Consider the following 18,748-nt stretch of genomic DNA (forward strand, 5'->3'; position numbering starts at 1 on the left):
CATCATCACCATCATCATATCACCATCACCATCACCACCACCCTCATCACCATCATCATCACCATCATCATATCACCATCACCATCACCACCACCCTCATCACCATCATCATATCACCATCACCATCACCACCACCACTATCATCACCATCATATCTACCACCACTACCACCGTCATCACCATCATCATCACCATCACCATCATCACCATCACCACCATCAGCAGCACTATCACCACCATAACCATCTCTATCACCACCATCACCACCGTCACCACCATCATCACCATCCTCACCACCACCATCACCACAATAGCAATACCATCATCCTCACCGTCATCACCGTCATTATCACCATCATCACCATTACTAACCTTGCTCTAGTGCTTAGTTAGCCTGGGCCAGATCTTCTGCTGAATGCTTGTTACACATCCCATGGCAGCTCAGTGATACAGAAACTGTAATTACCGTAGTTTATAGAAGAGGAACCTAGGGGCAGGAAAAGTGAAGGGACTTCTCTGCTAAATTTGAGAGAGGGTCTAGCAGGACCTCAAGCCCAGACAGCCTCACCGCATAGCCTGAGTTCATAGGCACCGTCCTGTAAGCGACCATATAGAAGTCTCCATAACTGTGAAAATACGGACTTTCTGTGATTTAAGTCACTTTGTCTCTGGTATTGTGTTATGGCAGCCTGAGCCAATTAAGACACAGGCCTACCCAGCAGAGGAGGGGGTGAAGAGAGGAGTCCCATTTACTGAGAGCCTTGCTGGGTGCTGATGCTGACCCATCCCTCAGGCACATACACACAGCTTCTGGAGCCCACAGTACTTTTAGTTCTCATGAACATAATTTCTTTTAAAATTATAAGATTTAAAAAATGAAAACTTTTCTTCACATAAAAAAAGAAGAAATTTCTAGGGCCACAAAATTCTATGATGCTGAAAGGGACCTACAAAGGCAAGAGTTCCTGGGGCCCATGAAAGTCCTACCCAGCGCTGCATGCCTGGCTCTGGCTAGGTATCTTGAGTCAGGCTGGGGTCAGCCAACCATGGCCCATGGACCAAATCAACCTGCTGCGTGTTTTCGTAAATACAGATGGTCTCTGGTTACATGAGCTATGAAAGCAGTTCAGATGATGCGACAGAGACCATACGGCTCATGCAGCTCAGAACATTTATTATCTGGCCCTGTGCGTAAACAGTTGGCCAACTCCCACTTTATGACCATCAGTTGAGTTAATCCAACTATTTTCTAGATAAGGAAACTGAGGCTGAGTGCCTCTCAGCGACTTGCTGGAGATCCCATAGATTTCCAACGAGCATCCCGTGACTTCACAGAGAGCCCACGTTCTGTTACAACCGCCGCCAGCTGGGATGTTCGATCTGCTTCCTTCCTGCAATTTCCCTCTGTTCCCCCTACACTTACCAAATGAATCTGCAACATTAGAGCAAAACTTGTTACCACAATTAGGTTCAATTCAACCAGGGTTTGCTGTGCCAAGCCTTCCCCATGCTCGGTGCCAGTGGCGTAAAGATGTGCCTGACTCATTCTTTGAAGGAAAGCATCAGGACCGTGACTGCAGCGGGAGTGGGGGTGAGCTGTGGCAACCCTGACCAAGCAAGGCCCCTCTCAGAGCCTCGGGGCAGTAGTGTAGTTAAGAGTGTGGCTCTGTAGGCAGACGATCTGAGTTTGAATCTTGTCCAATAGCTAAATGTATTTTCCTGTGTCCTTGGCTATGACCTTGGGCATCTAATGGTTCCTACCTGATAGGGTTGTTGTGAGAAAAAAGTTAAACATGTAAATAAACTCCTTAGTGATGCCTGGGTGGCTCAGTGGGTTAAGTGTCTGCCTTTGGCTCAGGTCATGATCCCAGGATCATGGGATCAAGTCCTGCATCAGGCTCCCTGCTCCGTGGGGAGTCTGCTTCTCCCTTTCCCTCTACTCCTCCCCGCGGCTCATGCTCGCTCTCTCTCTTTCTCTCATGCTTTCTCTCTCAAATAAATACGTAAAATCTTTTTAAAAAATGCTTCAGGACAGGGCCTGGCACCCAGGCAAAGCTTTGTGGTTATTAGCTGCCATTATAGTAGTGCGTGATGAGAGAATCTCATTCAGATCTGGCCCAGACTGTTTCCGACTTGCTGTATGACTTGAGACAAGCCACTTTCTCTCTCTGGCCCTCGTTTTCCCCAGGTTATCTCCAGGGTCCCACCCGGCATTAATTTCCCCTTTTTCTGGAACTTTTTCACTGCTTCTTCCCTGCTAGCTCTGGATTCTGCCAGGGCCTGCCCAGGGTGGTGCCCATGGCACCACCGCCTGCCGGCCAGTGATTCAAATACAGAGGTCCTGGGAAAGGTCAGAATCCAGGGACGAGCCTACCAGGGCCTGGAAAGATAAACAGGAAAGGAAATGAGAAGAACAATTTGTTGCTTACTTAGCTCTAAGGTGTGTCCATTTGCTGAGAGTATGGAGAGAGGCCCCAACAGTGACAACTGTGGATTAAGTCTTCCCTTGGCCCCGGGAAAAGCAAGTGTATCACCTCTCATATGTCTTATGAAGCATGTTCACAGTCAGGAAGCTTCCTCCTTCTTGTCATTGCCTCTAAAAACACTGCTTAATTGGAGAAAACCCCAAACCCTGCTCCCCTGCTTCTAGGCCTCCCACTTGCCCTCTGCCTGGTTTCCTGACAGGTCTCCTACTTCAACCATGCCTTGCTCATCACCCTTCAGCCCCACTGGCTTCCTGTCTGTTTTCCTGAGAAGCCAGGTTTATTCCCATCACTTTTGCTGTTATTTCTGCCTGGAATGTTCTCTGCTGCTCTTTTAATGGCTGGCTCCTTTTCATGCTTTCTTCTTGGAGGCCTACCTTAGTTGCCCCTTAAGGCAGTCTTCCCCAGGTACCCCTGATCGGTCTTTCGGGTCACTTTACTTTGCGAGTCTCCTGTTTCCCCGTTCATTGTCTATGAGATCCGGGAAGCTCGAAACCGTGGGCCTTGTCGGTCAGATCACTGCCGCACTGACAGGCCCCAGGCAGTGCCTTGGGGGTAGGACGTTGTCAGGAATACCAGCTATGGGACTGAATGAGTGACATCCACACACATCATCACTTTCTGGGAGAGGAGAGTGAAGGCCCAGGGGGAGAAATGATGAGAGGGCCTTTCTGAGGAAGCCGGCAGCCTTGCTCGGGCTTTACACCAAAAGCCATCGAATTGTACACCTGAAGAGTGAATTATATGATATGTGACTCATATCTCCAATAAAGCTGTTTAACAAAACCTTTTCACGTATCACAAACGCAGCTGAGGGGGTGCCTAGGTTCCTCAGTCTGTTGAGCGTGACCCCAAGGCTGTCATGTTCGTCTGCACTCAGCCACCTCGCCCGGGCTGCTGAGAGGGGAAGGTGGAGCCTTTACCTGGCTAAAAATTAAGTCTCTACCCAAACAAGTCTTAGCTATATTTTAACAGAGTTGCCTGTGCGTGATCAAATTTTCTATCTTCCTTCTCTCTGGTACTGAACCAGTATCTATCTATCTATCTATCTTTTTTCTTTCTCTTTCTTTCTTGAGGCATAATGGACATACCATATTATATTAGATTTAGATGTACAGCATAATGATTTGTTATTTGCATATATTATAAAACGATTACTGCAGTAAGTCTAGTTTAACACCGTCACCATACAGAGTTACAGAATTTTTTTTCTCGGGTGAGAGCTTTTAAGAGCTACCTTCTTAGCAACTTTCAACGATGTGATACAGCATTGCTAATTATAATCACCAGGCAGTCCATTATATCCCCAGGACTTATTTATCGTATAACTGGAAGTTACGTGAGTATTTTAATACAAAAAATGTTAAATCCCTTTTTGAAAGAAAACATTATTCAAGAAACGTGGGTGTAGTTCGTTCAATAGGCATCAAGAGTAAACAACTGCTCGTGTAAGGGTTCAACTAAGACGGGGTGCTTTGCGCATGCGGGCAGCTGTGCGCAGTGCATGCTGGGTAGGACTGCTTCTCACCGTCACACCGGCTCTGTGAGGCGGAGGCAATGACTGTCGTCCTGTGTCGAGGAGTGAATTGGGGTTCTGAGAAACGAAGTGGTGCGTCCAAGATGACACGGCAGGTGGTGGCAGGGCTGACGTTTCTCCTCAGGTCTGTCCAGCTCCGCAGTCTGCTTCTAACCAGGGTTTCTCAAGGAGACATACTGTCTAGACCAACAGAGACATGAGTCTGGCCACGGGTCACACTGATCGGCTGCGACCGTCACTTGGAGACTCGGCACTGATGGAGGACAGTAGGCAAGGAGAGTCCATGGAAAGACGAAGACACAGGGACCATGTTGTGTAGGAGCAGCTAGGGGTTGGGGGGGTGGGTAGTGTCACAACACCATACCACCTCAGTGTCAGCCAGGTGTGTGTGGGCGGTCTTACTCCGTGAGGCCAGGAAAGAGGGACCCAAGGAGCTGGGACCAATGACCAAACTCAGGTAAGGGGTAAGTTGGATCTAACTATTTCAATCTTAGCAGGTCGTGACCTCCTATCACTGGAAGTACACAAGCTGAGGCTTGATTTTAAATGGGCAGAAATGGTGAGAAGTGGCTTTACACATTGGGCGTAGGTTGTCCTCGATGACTTTATTAGTCCCTGTATGTTGGATAACAAATAACTCCCCAAACTCCCTGGCTTACAATAACAAATGGTTACTTCTCATTCACTGGTCCGCGGGTCAGCTGTGACTCAGCCAGGCTTGGGTTCTGCTCTGTTCCATATATCTTCAATTCTTGTAGTTCCTGAGGCGAGCTCTTCTTATGGCCTATGTTGAGAGCATAAAAGCAGGAACAGAAACAGGCAATGCATCTTAAATTATCTGCTCGGCATGGCCACACTGTCAATTCCATTCAGCTTCCGTTGGTCAAAGCATGTCATGCGGCCAAGTCCAAGTCCCAGGGTGTGGGATGTGTAGTCTGTGCATGGAGTAGTGAGAGCAAATATTTACTGAGGACTGAGGCAGTCTACCACAATGACCTTTCAGATGATCCGCTTCCTACCGAAGAAATCGATATGCGGTTTTTTGGATCCTTCCAGGAATGCGTGGTAATGAGTAAACATGTGGCCAACCCCAACTCCCAAGTATCTCCTTGCTCCCTCTGGCCTTCCTCTTGGTTTGTGTGCTATGTTGTTCGTGTTTTGTGTACTATGTACATACTACATGTATGTAGTATGTACTATGTATGTACTGTTGTACAACTATGTACTATGTGTATTGTTGTCATCCACCCACCATTTCTTCACTCTTTCTATCTCCCTTCCCTAGTTTGAGGCGGAAATGAGATTGGTGAGATGAGTCAAACAATTTCTGACCTTGACTTCCTTACAGCCCCTAATCAGAAGAGCATAGAAAGAAAAACAACACTCAATCCCTGGGACTTCCTTTATTCCTAGGGAGGGATTCCTGACCTAAAATTTGGTCCCATGAAGGAAAATGGTAATATCAGTGCCTCGCTCCATCAAGGATGGTGTCCAGGAATGGAGAAAATCTCTTAATGGAGAAGGAATTTAGAATGGTAAGACAGGGAACTGAAAGGGGATGGAGAGGCTGTCATGGAAGGAAAAAAGAAGGACAAGGGGTCAACAAGCTAGCATCTAAGTGGAATATGGCCAGCCAGAAATTCTTCCTGGAAGGATTTTAGGATTATACTGGATTTTGGGATAATATTCAAGTTGAGGCTGTTTGCCCTGTGTGAGGTGTGATAACCACCCGTCATCGCTCCAAACTTTCCGCCAGAGTCTGTTATATACAGAAACTTTTGTGCAGGATGATTTGGGGCAGAGAAATCATCAGGCTGGTGTCCAGTGTGGGATTGGGGCAGTGGGTGGCTGTGGCAGGAAAGAGGTGTGGGGGATACGTGGGGAGCAAAGGTACCTGGAGGGGGAGCCCTCAGAGGAAGTCAAAGAACAAAGGCTGGCTAGGAGAAATGTAGATAGCTAGATCAGAGGGCCAACTATTTTTACTTAAATATCAAAGAGCAGGCTTCTCTCAGCAGGCTTCTCTCAGTAGGGCCTATAGGATCTTCAGGGGGCTGCCATCTGACTTATATCTGGGGGCTTATTTGGATAATTCTGGCCTGTTGGAAAGACACTTTGCAGCTTGGGCTAACTAACCACTAACCTTGTGTTGACCCAGAATGGTGTCTGCACAGTGCTGTGGAGAACAGTCCCAGGCTGGGCAGACCCTCAGAACAGAGTCAGAAGGAAATTATGCAAACAAATCTGGGGTGTGGAGTCCCTAAGTTTGAGGCTGGGGGTTACAGCATGTCAAGGCACCTGCAGCATTGAGAGAACTTTCTAGAGCCTTTCAGTCAAACAAATCCCCTGAGACATATGGCCTGGAGACAGGACAACCTCAGGTGGCTCACTTCCGGAGTATGCTAGAATAGTATGACAGCATGCAAAGGATATAGATGGCCGGGGGTGGGGGTAGGGGAGAAAAGCCATCAGTTCTGCTCCAGATGTCTCTGGGAAAGCTCTGTAGAAGACATGGCCTTCCAGCTGGGCCTTGAGTGTGAAGAAGACTTCATTAGACAGCGAAGATGAGGATGAGCTTCTTGGCAGAAGGAAGTATGGGAGGTAGAATCTGAAGAAGGACCATGATACACAATTTCACTAGTTAACATGAGCTTTTTAAGCTTTTTTTCATGTATTTCTATTTTCTGTTAAAAATGAGAAATTTATTCAGATTTATGCTAATTGCACGCCTTGCACCCAGAATAGAAAAAGTCGTAGGCAGAGGCTGCAGAATCATCACTCCTGTGGGAGCTTCTTGCTGTGAGAGATGAGTCTGTGGCTTCTGTGGAAATACCCAGCCCCTGGTGCCTTATGCCACTTGTTGGACAGCCACACACTGTGGATACGTCACAGACCCTCTGGTCACACTGACTGGAGTTCGGTGCCTGAGACTGGTGCTCTAGACTGGGGGCTGTGCGACCTTGGGCAAGTCATCTCGCCTCTCTCAGTTTTAAGTCTCTGAAATCTAAAATAGGGATGCAGACCTGTCCTCCTGTTGCTTTGTCTTCTTCAGGCTTGAGTACCAAGGCTTTCACCCTTTGAGTTAGCCAACTGGACTCCCAAGGCACCTTCTTACTTGATCTAGAAACTTTCTGGCTGCCTGGGCCAAAGCTTAAGATCGCTTTGATCCCTCTTTCACTCGGTTGCTCAAATATCCTTAAAATAAATGAGAATAAGCAAGCATACCCATTTTCCCTCCCCTGTGCTCAAGTCAGCTTCCTTGTAACTTCTCACCCCAAATTATAACACCAGTTCCATTGATGAGGCTGGATTCCTGTGCCTCTGCCTTCATGGTGATCCCCAGAGGGGACATGTCTTCTTTTCAGTCCATGCTGAGCAAGGTGAAGCCATCCCTTCTTCTGGCAGGTTCTGGAATGTTTGGAACCTGAGCTGGAACCTGTGATGCCTTGGATAAGTCTGCGATCCTCTCTGAGTGACCTTTTCCTAATCATTTAGGTGGGGATGACAGCAGTGACCTCACAGAATTATGATCAGGAGGACATAAAATGAGATAGCATATGCAAAATGGCAGATTATGACAACTGTATATTTGAGTTTTGTCTCCAGTTCTTGGCACAGAGCTCCTAAAACCCTTGGTATATGCAGGATTAATGAGTGTCTTAGTATGCTAATGAGGGGACTTGTGGGTGGGGGCTCCCAGATAGCTTCAGGATGGGAGCTGGTTGCTAGAAAGGTCAATCGATGATTAGAAGGTTGGAACTTTGAGCCCAATGCCCACCCTCTGGGGAGAGCTGAGGGTCTAGAGGTTGACTCAGTCACCAATGGCCAGTGACTTGCTCAGTCATGCCTATGCAATGGAACTCCCATAACACCCCGGAAGATGACAGTTCAGAGAGCTTCTAGGCTGGTGAACACATAGAGAGGTGCTGGGAAGATCATCCATCAGGAGAGGGTGCAGGAGTCCCCAACTCCGCCCCCATACCTTGCGCTAGGCATTTCTCCCATCTGGCTGATCCTGAGTTGTAGCCTTTATGATAAACTATAGCAGTAAGTAAAGCACTTTCCTGAATTCTGTGAACCATTCTAGCAAATGATCAAGCCTGAAGAGGAGGTTGTGTGAACCCCTTGAATTTATATCTAGTTGGTCAGAAGCATAGGCAGCAGCTCAGGACTTATGACTGGTGTCTCTAGCAGGGAGTGTGTGGGACAGAGCCCTCTACCAGTGGGGTCTGCACGAATTCCAGGCAGTCTGTGTCCGGACCAAGGTGAACCACTTGGTGTCCAGAGACCTGGGGTTAGAACTGGTCACTGGTGTTGGAAAAGCAGCTCACAGATGTGGCGAGTCATCAGTGAGCAGTGCTATGCACCACAGACTGGGTGAGAACCTTCTGCAATGCTCATCTACTGGGAATGCCAGCTGGGTTTCAAACACTGCTTTGTGGTTTATCAAGAACGTTCACCCCCAACACCCCTGTTCTGCTGGCTTGGGCTTTTCTGGCAGAGCAGGACATGGAGGCTTAAAGAGATGAGGTGCAGAGCTGGGGCCCCAGCCCTCTCTTTTGATTCCAAATTTGGGTCTTTCCCCCACTCTATTGCTCCAGTGGGCAGCCCTCCTCAAGGGCCCTTCCAGGCTCAGGGAAGGATGTTCTGGAGGGAGTGAGCATGCCAGGGCAGCCAGGGAAGCAACAGGGGTGCATCATCTGAGGATTTAACTGCAAAATCAAGAAGAACTAAAAAGTCAATTTGCTTTTTGACTATCACTGTATGCCGGTGCTTTTAAACAACATTAGATAATCTTCCTCCCTGAAAAAACTTTGTGTTGGTATAAGTTCTTAAAGATTGCTGCGGTTATCGTTGGGAGTTTTAATAATATATGTCAGCTTCAGATTAGCACATTTTTGTTACTTATTCTTTAAAAAAATATTTGTCTACATGGAAATGAATTCCGAGACCTCTATGCTACACAGTTGACGGTGACACTCTCAGACTCAGCTGTGAGCTGGAGCTTGAGAGGAGGGTGTAACAGTGTGGCCTCGTTCAAGTTTGCTTGGGAAGAGGTTTCTGATACTGTCTGCTCCTGTGTGTGAATAACCGATTTAAGAGAAATGAAAGCACGGTGATTGCAAAGATGAAAAAACTGAACTTGCATTTCTTCAATCCTGTCGTTCTACATGACTACGTGAAACTCGTATTTGCATTTGAAATTTAAAACAGTGGGGGCGCCTGGGTGACTCAGTCAGCTGAGTGTCTGCCTTTGGCTCAGGTCATGATCCCAGGATCCCGGGATTGAGTACCACGTCAAGCTCCCTGCCCAGGGGAGAGTCTCCTTCTCTCTCTCCCTCTGATCCTCACCCTACTCCTGCTCTCTCTCTCTCTCTCTCCACTCTCTAAGTAAAATCTTAAAAAAAAAAAAAAAAAATTAAAATGGTGGAACAAATGACAAACTGTGAGGTGTGGCATTTTTTGTTTGCTACTGCAAATTTTCATTTGTACATGAAATAGATCCATCTCACTTTCGATTATTATTTTATTTCAGATAATTATAGGTAATTACCCATCTTACAGAGAGGAGAGGATGCTAATAAAATGATCTACTCTGGGTGTCAAATATGATAGGTCAACCCCTACTAGGGAACCAACCAGATTAAGGCCAGGTCCTTGGGTAGCTGAGGGGACCTCTGCCATTCCCTGCCTCGAATCAAGACTGTCTGAGAATTGGGGGGAGTGAGCCTATGCGCTGTGGTCATACAAAGGAGGCAGCAGGAGTTAGTATGACAGAAAACACACAGGCTCTGGAGTCAGGGAAAGCAGATAAAGATTCCCAATAGCTGTGTGGCCTGGAATAAGTCACCCCACCTCTCTGAGCCTCAGTGTTATCATCTGCAAAAGAGAAATAATGATAAGACCTACCTCCCGGTTTGATAAGGAGGTTCAGGGAGATGGTGTGACCAAACTGCCTGGCTCACCATTGGTGGGCAAGGATGGGTGGTCACGGTTAACAATATAATTTCCATATACCAAGGGCTGGTAGGGAAGGAAAAGACAGGAGGCAGAAGAGAATGTGAGTGTGGGCATTTCCGGTATGACCTGGGGTGACTATGGTGACCCGAAGAGCAAAGGCACCTTATGGGGGTTCCTGTCCAAGTTTGGTGAGTCTGATTTTGCAAGAGAAGCTTGAACTAGGGAGTTTTAAGTATAATTGCTTAAATGTTGAAATTATTGAAAATGTTGGCTCAACTAGTTTTAAAACACTGTGAGGATTGAACAAAACAACTGTGGGCTGAGTTGATCCATGGGCCACCAGTTGGCAACCACAGTCTAAGAAAAGATGGACCCCCAAACACAACAGGAAGGGAGTCTATTGCTTGGAGAAACATCAATGAAATCTCTCTTTCCTTTTATCTCTGGCTCTCAGTCTGTGTATTTGTCTCTCCCATACTCTATTTTATCTGCAAATATGTCAGTAGTTATCTCTGGAAGATAAGGGCTTTTTAAAAATGTAATCACAATACCATTATCATACTGAAAAAAATTTAACACTTTATCAGCTACTCAGTAAAGAGTTAACATTTCCCCTGCTGCTTCATATTTTACAATTTGAGTGTTCTGAGTGTTTTCAAAAGTTCTTCCATTATGACCCTCTAAGGAGCTACTTAAAACATTTTCCCCCAATCACACCCCTCCTTGCTCTGCTCTGTGAAATTTTCATACTGCATAAATACGCTATATATTTCCTTATGTACTGGGACCCTTTGGAGGGCTACAAGCCATTGAAATAACCAAGTTTTTCCACCCCTCGAGAAACTATTTTTGCTCCCCTAGGGTGACTTCCCCTTGAAAATGGATGTTGTAATGGGATCCCAATATGGCATGGCTCGTACCGTAACAATGGCTCATACCTTAACAATGGTTTGGTGTGTTCTCCTAGACCCCTTATAAGGGACTCCCTCTATCTCTCTCTCTCTCAATTTTTAAAAGCAATTTTGTTGTTGAAGAAATGTGCTCATGTGTCTGATTACATCTCTCCTTGTCTGCTTTTGCTGACTGCAGCCTCTAGGTGTGCTTTACATGTTCCTCTGTCCCCTGTACTTCCTGGTCCTTGCTGACTGGATTCAGTGGAGCCTGAATCAGTAGGAGGATGGGCCCTTACTTCTTCTTCTTCTTCTTCTTCTTTTTTTTTTGCAAGACTGTGACTCCTTTTTAAATGGGAGAAGGCACAGAATATCAGAGTCTGGATCCATTAATTTATTAGGAGTCTCTCTCCCTTTTGAGAAAATGATTCTAGAAGGGAGGACAATTTTTTATTTCTTCCCTTTTAGGTACTTTGGCTGGTCTAATAATTGATGTGAGACACATCAATGAGAAAAAAAAACAAATGTGATTTCATACCGTGGGAGCACTTAAAAATATGTACTCTCCAAAGTGACAAAGGCAGGTAGCTTTTAGATCTTTCAAACAAAGAGAGACTATCATTTGTGAAGAGTTGGCCAAGGGATTTGGGTTTGTGCTAGCAAAGGAATGAAGAAGTAACAGTTTGTTTTTCCACCTTTCTCAGTCCTGAATTCCCTATCTCTGGTGGTAAGAATGCCTTCTAACCTCTAGCAGGGAGAGTAGACTGCACATATTTCCTCCTTTCACGGAGACAAAGGCAGGCAGAGTATCCTTCTGGTACCAGATGTTTCTTAAGAAACTTTAATTCAAAATAATCAACATGCAAAAGTGGCGTATTTTAGGGCAGCCTACGCTAAGCACCATCAGTTTCCAAGAGTTAATTCTTCAAAGGGTTGAAAATTGTAGCATTTCTTAAGAGTTTATCCAGTGTGCTTTCTGCAAAGAATATTTTAAACCTGCTTAATCTAAAGCACAAAGGCTCTAGTTACAAGTTCAGTTCTGGTAGCTTCTGTAAGGCAGTTAGATAACATAGGTGAAATTCACACATTTCATAGCCCTCTACAAATGTGAGGGAAAAGGATGACCACCCCCCCAACACCTGTCTTTCTGCCTTCTTCCTCTCCTTTCTTCCATTAACAAGTACTTTTGAAGCACCTCTTGTGTGTGTTCGACCCCATCTGAGGCATTGGGGTGAGTGGGACAGAGTGGGGGCAGGTAACATGCATAGAATTGCACCTGCCCCTTCCCTGCAACTCAGCCGTGTGTTGCCTTTTTTCTTGCTCTGATTTTTTGGTGCCTTGAGCAATGACGACAAACTCATACCCTTGACTTGGCCAGGGACCCAGATGCACACTTCGAGAAAAGTCCAAGCTAGGAACTCTGGAAGAAGATAGAGATCTCCTCTGCTGCCAGAGACAAGCCCCACCCTTGCTTATTCTGTAGGGACTGGTCCATGGACATCAGCTCACTGTCCCCTCTTCTGCACCCACCACAACTGAGGCAAGTAGGAATTAGTGACAGTGGTTTATTGTGAGGAGGACTGGCAGTTCTTGGCTTATGGTCTCACATGTAAATGTCCTCCCAGGGATATTTGCACCACTTCTAACTTTTGTTCCTTCCTACTTGCAGATGCTGGGAGTCAGGTGGGAGGGGGCGGGGTCAAGACTCCATGCTCAGCTCCAAACAAGGATAGCTTTTTTTTTTTTTTTTTTTTAAGATTTATGTATTTATCTGAGAGAGAAAGAGAATGAGCAGGAGGGGCAGAGGGAGAGAAAGACAGAATCTCTAGCAGACTCAGTGTGGAGCATGGAGCCTGACACGGGGCTCCATCTCATGACCCTGAGATCATGACCTGAACCAGAAACCCAAGAGTCGGATGCTCAACTGACGGCGCCATCCAGGTGCCCCGAGGATAACTTTGATCAGCTTTCGTCCTGGTCCTGGTATCTCCAGCTACCACGCTCTGTTTTTGCCTGTTTTCTTCTCCTTAAAATAGAACCCCAGCTCCCACCTGTCCCCACGAAGGGAGGAGGCTGAATGAGGATCTGCTAAGTCAACCCCTTGAGGGACAGACATGCGGTATCTCTAGGGTATTTTCAGAGTGGAAGAGGAAAAGCTCCTTTAAGAGCCAAATGCAAGCTTGGAAGGGAAGTAAGCCCAGCCAAGCTGGTTCAAGTATGACCTTTAACATAAAGCCAGATTGTGCAGGGCAGGGCTTCGCCAAAGACTTGCTTCAAATGCTAATTAGGCAGTATCTTGGAAGCGCAGAGGGAAGAAATGTGAGACTCTGAGTGGGGCCAAGAACTGGGGTCTGCCTTCCGCCCCTCAGCTGATGTCTCTGGGTATCTAGTCAGTACTCAGAACCCACTCTTTAAATGCATGAAAATCAAATGAGAACAGGCATATAGAAGTGCTTTTGCAAACTGTAAAGTGCTATAGTTGAGTGAAGGATTATCTTTATTAAGGGGAATTTTTATCTTGACCTTGGAAAATGAGGGCGGGGTGAAGGATATGGGGAGGGATGGGAATATTATACGCCTAGTACTTTCAAAACATGGATCTTTTTTAATTCCTCTATTTCTTATATGAAGTAGGAATTCTTATTCCATGATTTGTCAGACTCCGGAAGTTCATTTTTGATTTTATATATTCCAGAAACATACTGGATTGGGTGCTAGAATGAAGAAAGCCTTCCAGACAATTCTAGTCAGTTCATTTCCTATTCACTCATTTCATAAATATGTATAGAGTACTTGCCTCCCAGCCGTTTTACAAATGAGGATACTGGAGTCACAGAACCAACAGCTCACCAGCTGGTTGACCCTGGGCAAGTCGCTTCACCTCTCTGGACTTTCATTCCTTTGTAAGGAAAACGAGGATAATAGAATGGCTTTCTGGTCTGCTGTGGGGATTGGCTGAGAACCTTGCATGGAGCAGGGACTCAATAAAGCAGCAGGTCAGGACAACCCAACCTGAGTTTCCCTTTACTGTGTTGATCCAGGATGCTTAGCGAGCTGATACCCCTCTCTCTCTGGAAATGGGAGGCAGTGTTTTTGTTGTCACAAGGACTGTGGTGGCTAGTGGCTTTTGGGGGAGGGGACAAGGATGCTTGAACCCTGCCATAGGCATGGCTTACACAACAAGACACAGGAAGCCTTGTCTGCATCTTTTGAAAGTTCCCGCTAGGCAACTCAGTACAATATAATCAATAATCAATATTTTCATAAGGAAAAACTTGTACAAGACATTATGTGACATCCCAGTAATTTGGGGGATGAGGAGAGAGGTTTCGATGAAAGAAAAATCCTGTCTTAAAATTATTGACTAATTTCTTTTGGTCTAATTTATCTCACTCATCATATACCATAGTGTTTCCAACCTCAGTTAGTTGAAAAGGACTTCCAGCCTCCCACACAGTTACTGCAAGAGCCGTTTCTTGTAGCAACTTAGAACCAAATTGCCTTAAATCAGTAGAGATACACAAAATGCAGAAATCTAAGTTTCCTAAATGTTTTTCAAAAATACTCAAAATCATTGCTCTTCAATATAATTTTATATTTTCACATAACCTAACTATAAGAGATCTCTGTTCTAGAATTATACATTAAAATCGCTTTTTGGGAATTGCTTGTTATTTTTCAGTTTTCCTCTGATAGGGTTTTCGGTCAATGACACAACTCTTCAAAGACATCTTGTGTTATTTATCATTTTCTCTTTCTGTGCCATACCTCCATGTCCTGTGTCCTCTCCAAGGACACAGATTCCCAAGACCTGGAGATTGGCGACATGCCTCGGTATGTTTTCTGGGATTCTTCCTCACTGCCTTGTCTCCTGTCAGCACAGAGTATTATCTGGACATTCTACTACAGAAGGCCCAGCTTCTTCTCGAGACTGTCATGTCCTTATTTTCTCCCGTTGTCTGGGCATGTAAACCAATCTTCAATTAAGGTTATTGCCTCTCCTCTTATCACCTATGAATATGCCTGATCTGTTTATACTAATCCTAACAATGTTTTTTTTGTTTTTTGTTTCAAATTTTTTTAAAGATTTTATTTATTTGACAGCGCAAGTAGGCAGAGAGGCAGGCAAAGAGAGAGGAGGAAGCAGGCTCCCTGCTGAGCAGAGCGTCCAATGTGGGGCTGGAGCCCAGGACCCTGGGATCATGACCTGAGCCGAAGGCAGAGGCTTTAACCCACTGAGCCACCCAGGTGCCCCCTAACACTGGTTTTTAATAGAAGGTCCACTCTGCCTCAGCCCCTTCATTTCCCAGCCCTTCTTACGCCCCCTGGAGGTCATCTGAGCATCTTGCTCTTCTTTACTCCAAATTCATCTATTTTAAATAGGAACCAGTGTCTGATCTCAGGTGGGAGCTGGCGGGGTTACTGGATTATTTGGATTACTGGATTATTTCACAGTGTCTTCTAATATAGTCTTGTCAGAGTACATTACTGTATTGTTTTGTAAGATGAATTATTTTCTTTTATACTATGGGTGGGAGATTTCATATATCTATGTTAAGCATGTGTGTACATATATTGTATTATCTAAAATTTCAGGATAGTAAAGAATAGTTTTAAAAAAATAAGCAAATTTAGCTTCACCTCAATAGATATCTCTTTGTAACAGCACAGATTGGATGTGGCAATTATACATTTTTTCTGATTCACTCTGAAATATTTATTATGAAAAAGGGGGCATGTGTGTGGGAGGATTGGGAACCACGGGTATGGAGGAGCCCTAATTACGTCAGTCTTCATATGACTGAAAACTCCTTGTGGCCAGGGCGTGTCCCCGAGGACACCTGTCCTCACTGCTGCGCCTGTCGCTGACCTCTCCTACTTCACTCTATCCACCCTTCCTGCTCCCTGCTCTCGGCCCTGCTTACCACCCGTCAAGGAGGGTCATTCAAGATGGACCACACTGTCTATCACAGTGTCAAGATAGACACTCCCTATTTTGAGAAGACAGATCTGGGCACCAGTTCCCTCCTGTGTCCTGTTGGAAGACTCAGGGGCAGGAAGGATCCAGAAACTTTGTATGCCCTGCCTCCTGCAGTAGTGCTTTGAACCAACTTAGAATGGCTGAGACCCAAGGGCTGGCTGGCTCTGTGTTTTCCCAGCCTCATTGTTTGGAGGACCAGCGTGCTGTCCACATCACCAGGAAGCTGTTGAGAGCACAGACTCTAGATCCAGGCTGCCCAGGCTCACATCCTCCCTTTGCCACCCACTGTGTGACTATGGAAAAATTACTTCACAATGCTGTACCTCTCTTTCTCTGTCTGCAAAATGGGTATGATAGTGGCACCTGCCTAATAGGATTTTTATGAGGTGCTAATGAATTAATCCATAAACAGCAAGTAAGCATTATACACTTGCTGGATACATGCTGTTTAGTGAATATTTTCTTGAGACCCACTCACTTTATTTATTTATTTAAAGACTTTATTTACTTACTTGAGAGAGAGAGCAGAGAGGGAGAGGGAGAGGGAGAAGCAGGCTCCATGATGAGCAGAGAGCCCCAGGCAGGGTTTGATCCCAGGACTCTCAGCTCATGACCTGAGCCGAAGGCAGACACTTAACCAGCTGAGCCACTCAGGTGCCCCCAAATCCACTCACTTTAAAAGGACTAAAGATTAGCTCCTTTCTACAAAATAATTCCTCAGAACAGCATAGATTTGATATCTTAGTTATACATTTTTCTCATTCATCTTTGATAAATGCACGACTGTTAAAATGCAGGCTGTGGGCGTACTCTGCACACCTCGGGCAGAGGTAGAAGCCTGGCCCTCCCATCCCAGCAGGGAAGGTCCCTCTCAGACCCCAGCATCCAGGGCCTGGGGCCAAGCTGGTGCTGTTGGATAATTCTCCGGTAACCGATTTGACCATTGAGGAAAGTGAATGGTGTGGGGGGAGTTTGTCCAGGGACCCTGCCCACAGCCCCCTCCACTGCTTGCAGCCCGCCTATCCAAGGGACAGGGACGTCCCTGGATTCACCACCATAGCTCCCATCCCCAAGGCGTTGCCCAGGAGACTGTGATTCCTTTTTTTTTTTTTGCTGACATCATACCTTTTGGAGCTATTTGGCTCGCCTCCTATCCGCCCCTAGTGGGGGTGGCTGTGGAAATCACGCTCTGGCAGATAATTAAAATTGCAAGTGCGTGAGGAGTCAGGAGGCCCGCATGTCCTGCCGAGGAGATGTGCTAATCGGCTGGAAGAGAGGGCGGCAGATGGGCTGTGGGGAAGAGGGCCCAAGGGGACACGGAGATGCCCCTGACCTGCTTGTGAGCCTGCTGCCCTCTGCTCCGGTCCCCAGACCGCAGCCTGGTCTCACCCCTGCCGGGGTTCCTCATCTGCCATCCAGCCTGCCGGCAGCCCCTTCCAAAGGAAAGAGAACTCTGCCCTTCCCGATGAAAGCCCATCAGCCGTGCCCCCTGCCCACCCTGTGGCTTCTCCGAGTAGGGTGTCCAGCCCAGCGCTGGTGGCAAAGCAGATCCTTGGCCCCCTTCCAGCGCTACTGACTCAGAGTCTCGGGGGTGGTACCCAGAAATCTGTGTTCCACAGCCTCCCAGGTGGTCCTGATGCTCTCTGGAGGGTGAGAACCAAGGTCCCTGGTGACGTTCAGCCTTATCAACGGGGCATCAGGACTGCCGTAGTGACATCCCCAACCTGGACTTCACCCAGACTCAGGTTCAATGCTGCCCTGGCGCTCGCTCTGTGTCCTTGCGCAGTCCCTCTGCCCTGACGCTGCCCCGCCTTTGTGCCTGTGCCATTACTCATGGGAGTGTTGAGACTGTAAAGGAAACGGCTGTGTAAGGTGGCCTGCAGTGTGTGGAACAATTCTAAGACGACTGTCTCTTGAGCAGCTACGACGCGGCAGGCACTGTTACAGGTATTTGGGATAAATCTATGAACAAAACAGATTAAAAATAAAAATCACCACAAGGTGCTAATATTCTACTTTGGGAATACAGACCACAAACCAAAAAAAAACCCACAATAAATCAGTACATGATCCAGGATTGTAGGAGATGATATAGCTGAGGGGGTAAGAGCACAGAAAGAGCAGGGTGGGCTGATCAGGAGGGTGAGGGGCAAGCGTGGCTGCGGGGATCTGCCCATAAACAGGTAGTTGGGAAGAGACATTCTAGCAGGGACGGGAAGGTGAGGCATTAGCCAGGAGATATCAAATCAAGGAAGGGTGTCCGGGACAAAAGAGATAGCACCAGAGAGAGGCCCTCCCCCGAAGGGGCTCCTGGCTTGTTGGAGCAATGGCCAGTGGTCCAGGGGGCTGGAGTCAAGTGGGTGAGGGGACTGTGGCACAGAAGAGGACAGAAGGGCAGTGGGCTGGACCTTGATGGCCTGGTTGACTCTAACTTTTAGCCAAGGCTTTCCTAGGAGTACAATGGAAACCCCTGGGAATTTTTAAGCAGAAAAATGACATGGATCAGACTTACACTTGGGAGGGCTTGCCGTGGGGGCTACATTGGGAAAAGCTGTGCAGGAATAAGGGTGGTAGTAGCCTGGGGGCCTCTGAGGGGCGGCTGTAGATCCAAGTTAGAAAAAATGGCGGCCAGAAGCAAGGGCGGCAAGTCCTGGGCTCTCAGATAAATTCAGTAGAGGCAATGGGATTGTCTGTGGATAGAATGTGGAATGTGAAAGACTTGGGAAAGCCCGGAATGACTCCAAGATTCTGGTTGGGCTGATGGAAGGAGGACACGGCGGCAGGGAGCTTGGAAGGCTGGGCGTGGGACTGTTTTGAGGGAAGATCCGAGTTAGGTTCAGACAGACTGAGTGTCTCTCATAGATGATCAAGCAGAGACGCTGAGTAGGGATTAGACATG

Source organism: Enhydra lutris, unplaced genomic scaffold (genome assembly GCF_002288905.1).
Source record: "Enhydra lutris kenyoni isolate GAN:26980312 unplaced genomic scaffold, ASM228890v2 scaffoldscaffold5, whole genome shotgun sequence".
Lineage (NCBI taxonomy): Eukaryota > Metazoa > Chordata > Mammalia > Carnivora > Mustelidae > Enhydra > Enhydra lutris.